The 5,566-nt window shown below is 30.7% G+C and overlaps 1 long non-coding RNA gene across 1 annotated transcript; it reads left to right on the plus strand.

Moving 5' to 3' along the window:
• Window positions 1–2,813: 2,813 nt before the first annotated feature.
• On the plus strand, window positions 2,814–3,909 carry LOC145586125 (uncharacterized). Its single transcript, XR_014100802.1, has 2 exons — window positions 2,814–3,109; window positions 3,226–3,909. It is a non-coding gene; the product is annotated as an uncharacterized LOC145586125 (long non-coding RNA).
• Window positions 3,910–5,566: the final 1,657 nt, after the last annotated feature.

The following is a 5,566-nucleotide window of genomic DNA, read 5'->3' on the forward strand; positions in this document are numbered from 1 at the left end:
ATAGCAGTAAAAAAAGGGAGCAGAGAAATTAAAGGAGGAGAGAGAAAATGGCGAATATGTAACACCCCAAATATCCCTCTGTAGAAATACTAGTAACTAGTATAATACATATATTTATACCGTAGAGATAGACTTAGGAGTGTAACCGCAGCGTGACTACGCAAGGCTACTCAAAATACTTAACTCAATAACAGAACTTGTAGCGGAAAACTCAACTTTGTTTTATTAATGCTTATAAAATAGTAACATTATAATGAATACTCAAAATAAAGATAAAACCAATATTCTTACACAAGGTGAAGCGAATTCTGGGACTCACATATGTTCATTCATAACTCCACCTGAAAATAGTCAACACTGCTTACTATTACGGTAAACAAGGCGAACCAAAACAAATAAGAAATACTGATTAGCAAAATATGCTAAGTACGATAAGTGCAAGATAATGTTAATTCAATTTATTTGCAAACATGCTTTTAAAATCAATTCCAATAATTCAAAAACTCATGATTCAAAACCAATTCCAATATTCTCAAAAAATGCAAATAACTCAATAATTCAATAAAAATAATTAATAAAATCAATTCCTCTTTTTAAAACTAATTCCTCTCCCAAGTATGCACACTCCCCAAGTTAGTGTCCATATGTAGAAGGCTATCCCTAAGGAAAGACTAGATCATACAAATTACAAAGTCCATAGTCTAATCAACTAAATCCGCATAGTGTGATTAATATAATCATGCTTGTAAAGCTTTAATAAATAATTCAATGATTCTTATGTAATTCCTCTTTAAATAACATCAAACTTTATAATAGAATAATTCAAAACTCCTTTATATTCAATTCAACATTCTTTTAAAATTAACCTTTTAATAATATTTGAGAATTAAATATCATATTAATATCTTTTTCAAAAATCAATAATTCTTCCTTTCAAGATCAAAACCTTTTATTTAATTCAATAAGCTTTTCGAATCAATTTCTTTATTTACACATGATAAGTAATTCAAACCATTCAAAACATGATATTAAAATCAATCCTTCAAAAACACATTTATCAAAACAAATATTAAAATCAATATCTCTAAACATATTTTATTTCATAAATCACAATTCAAATCAATTTAATTCAATCAACAATAAAATCATATAAAACATGTTATTCAAACAATCACTTTCAAAAATATCTAGCCACCTAAACGTACCTTGATTCCGAATCTCAATCAACACTTTGCACTTTCAAATTTCAATCACGAATACACCTTGCAATTAAAATAACCATAAGGTCATCACAACATAAACCTAAATCTAATCTGCAAGGACTATAAAACTCTTTTAAAAAATAACATTTTCATAAAAAATTATAGCTTTGAAATAAGTATTTGTATTTTAGAAAACTAACCATGAAGAAAATAAAGGAATAAGATTAAAGAGAATTGGATTTGCGTTGGAAAGGAAAGGCATAACTTATAGAGGTTAAAACTCCTTTAATATAACTCCGAATTGGGTGATTTTTAAGCCTAACCTCAAGGATTTTTCGAGAGGAATAATCTTCTATGAAACATCAAAACCCCAAAAAGGGATCAAAAGTGCCCGAAAATCGACTTCCAATGTGTACATGCTGATTATGTATAAAAAAAAGAGTAGAAAGAAAAGTATGAAAAGGTTTAGGGTCGGGAGAAGAAGAGAATTGGGTTTTGGTGTGAAAAATATAAGAGGTATGAGAGGATAATTATAGGCTCATGAATGAAAGAATTATGGTAGGAGAATGTAGGAAGAATTAAGGTAAACATAATTAAGGAAATTACTTGGAGAAGATAATAAAGAAATATGAAAAGTTTTGATATTAAGGTGATTAAGAATAATAAAATTAAGGAAAGTGTGTTTTCATGAAAAATAATATGACAAAAGAGATTACTTGGGGAATAATCAAGGAAGATATAAGGTAGGAAAATAATAAGATGATCAAATAAATAGAAGATTGAGAAATAAAATTAAGGAAATTAAGAGATTTTAAGGTGATAATTTAAAATACAATTTACCAAAATAAATCACCCAAAATTTGACCACGGGGGCCGAAAATATTGAGCTTCCGTAGCTCAAATATTCGGATCCTACTAGTATATTTTAGGGACTTATTTTGCTAGATTTAAGGAATTGAAAATAATTGTGTAAATAATATTTATTGTATAAAATAATTAATTAATAAAATACCAATTATTCACCAAATAAGTTAACCTAGAAAATCAGATTTTCCAAACTAGAAAAATCCAAAATCCCTAGCAAATCATTAGGAATTTTCGGACTACTAAATTAAATAATAAAATATAATTTTTCCTTAATTACAATATTCAAAATATATATAAATAATAATCCTGTTTTAAAAATAAAATAAATGGATAATAAATCTTATCCAAATTTCAAAAATAATAATTAAGTTTAAAAAACTTTTGGCGCCCAAATTCAAATATCATTTTGGCTCCAAAATTCAAATAGTAAAATAAATTACTAAAATACCTATTTTAGAAAATAATAAATAATTAATTAGAAGATACGTTTCAAAAATACAGGGTATTATAGCGTCGAATGAAGGAGGAGAGAGAAAACACTGGAAAATTGGTTTTGAAATTATGTTTGATTGGGATAAATTATAGCCATTGGATGCAATTGATCCAACGGTTGTAATATGTCCTCACACACATACATACATACATACATACATACATACACATTATATATATATATATATATATATATATATATATATATATATAGGGAGTGGATCATGTGAAAACAAGGCTTAAGCTGAAAACTGAAAACATGCAATCCCCACCGTCCATAAAAATCAATGGCTGAGATTAGATGCATGCCAATTAATGTTATAACATCTTATCCATCCAATTTCAAAAATTGGGAAGTTCTCTTGCTATGCTCTTCTCTCTCTATCACTCAATTTTCTCAAATTTTCTCTAGATATTTCTGCTCAATTCATTACGGAGTATTCTTTGGTTGTTCGATTTCATTGTATAGATTTTTCTCCTTAATTTGGATGTTCGATTTTCGCCAAAGCTAGGGTTTTCAATGCTACAACCTTTTTTCAAACAATGAGGTAAATTTTTTTGCATCACAATAGCGCAAAGTTCTATTTCTTCCAATTTTTGGGTTTGATTGTTACTAATTAATTGGCTGAAATGGGCGTAAATTGCTGCGATTATTGGCGATAAGGTGCTGCCGTTAGCTCCTTTTTGTGGGTTGCTATTTCGTGGGTTCGATTGGTGGTCGCAGATGGTTGATGGCTGGTCGGTTGTATCTGTTGGTGCACGGCGGTCCTGCGGTTGGTAATTGCTGCGATGGTGATGCTGATGATTGTGGTTGTTGGGGTTGCCGAAATCGATTGGTGATGTTGGTGGTTTGGCGATGCAATTGGGTTGCTGTTAGGTGTTTAGGGGTGGAGAAATCAAGGGAGGTATGGCTGCTTGGGATTGTGAGGTGTTTGCAATGATGTGCGGTGGATTGGTCGAAAAGGGCTGGTGCAAGTTGCAGGGGTTGTTGTTTGGTGTGATGTGAGGGAGCAGGGGATCGGAGTTAATCGATGGTTAGTTGTTGTGTTGCTGATGTTGACACTGGGTTATAAGGAAGAGTGCGGTCTAGGATTAGAATTAGTGTGGTGGAGGTTTAGGTGGGCAGCAAAACAAGCAACGGGTTGGCTTTTGACTTGTCAAGTTGATATAATTACATTATTTTCGTATATAGTCACTTTTGTGTAAATGTCGTAAAATTGATATAATCACCTTAATTTTATCTATAGTGACCTTTATATTAATATTGTCAAATTGATATAATTACCTTATTTTTGTATATAATGACCTTTATGTAAATGCCGTCAAATATAATCACCTTAATTTTATATATAGTGACCTTTATGTAAATATTATCAAATTGATATAATTACCTTATTTTTATATATAGTGACCTTTGTGCAAATATCGTAAAATTGATAAAATCACCTTAATTTTATGTATAGTGACCTTTATGTAAATATAATGACCTCTATATAGTTATCTTATCCTATGGATCGTTTCACACCATCAGATTATTAAATGAGTATTCAATGGCTAAGATTGCTTGTTTTTAGTTTTTACCATAAGCCTTGTTTTCAGCGGAACCTCCCCGTATATATATATATATATATATATATAGGGCTGTTCATCGGTCCAAGACCGGACCGACCTGGATAAGACCGAAAACCGAAAATTAGAATTTCAAGAACCGAAGACCGGACCGATTAAGTTAGGACCGAACCCGGACCGGACCGAAAGAATCGGGCCAAAACCCGAACCGGACCGTTTTGGACCGATTTAAGAATTTTTTTAAAAAGAATATTAATTTTTAATAAAGTCAAGGAAAACACAAAAAAAATGTTGGAAAAACGATATTTTAACGTCATTTTTGCGTCTTTTTTTGTATGTTTAGTGCAAAAAAATTTATAAAGTTAAAGTATTCTAAGCTTATTAAGGATAATTTTAAACGTTATTTAAGGTTTCACACATATTTTTTATAAAAAAATCGGTCCGGTCCAAAACCGGTTTTTATAGGGTTTTGGACCGGACCGGACTGAAGACCGGAAAAATGAATTTCAAGACCCGAAGATTGGACCGGGTTCGGTCCGGGGTGGTCCGGTCCATTTTTTCGGTCCGGACCGATTTATGAACACCCCTATAATATATATATATATATAGAATTGAGATCATGTGAGAACCAAGGTGGATAATGAGAACTAAGAACTGATCTGAGCTTTCCATCGCACTTCATCCAACGGTCTACACTTCACCCGCTTCATTAAGGGTAAAACGGTAAATTCTCGCTTTGAATGACTACCTTCAATGTTTCTATCTCTCATTTTTACTTTCTCTCTCTTCATTTCATTTTCTCTCTCTTCCTCCAAATTCTCTTCTGCGAATTTTTCTCAGCGCTTCTCGATCATTGTTCGATTTGCTTTTCTTCGTCACTTTTTTCATTGCAGGTTGATACAAGTAAAGCTATTAATCTGTGTTATTTTTGTGTTTTATTCAATTGTTTTAAAATTGTTTGATTTTTATATGATTTTGTGCCTGAAATTAGGGTTTTCGTTATTTGAAGTTTGAGAAATTTGCAATTTTGGTTATTTTTGCTGCGATTTTGTTGAGATTTTTGTTGAGCCTTCTTGCGATTATTTCCCCAAGGTAGAGAATCTAATTTCAATTTTATTGTACAAGGTTTTCGATTGAAATTATAGAAATCAATCTGATTTTTTTTTCTTTTTTTGTGTTTTTTGAATTTATTTTTTGAATTCTTGTTGGAATTTTATTTATTTAGGGATTTTGTGTGAAATGTGATATGTAATTTAAGTGTTCAATTACTGATTTAGAATTCAATTTTATGAGCCCAATTCGATTATGTTATTTACTTTTGTGCTTATATTATTGACTTTTGTGCTTATATTATTTACTTTTGTACTAATTTTTTATGTTTGTCGAGATGTATTTTGAATTGGCTTTTGTGGAAAGAGTTTGATAATGAATTTGAT

Source organism: Chenopodium album, chromosome 2, assembly GCF_948465745.1.
Source record: "Chenopodium album chromosome 2, dcCheAlbu1.1, whole genome shotgun sequence".
Taxonomy (NCBI): Eukaryota; Viridiplantae; Streptophyta; class Magnoliopsida; order Caryophyllales; family Amaranthaceae; genus Chenopodium; species Chenopodium album.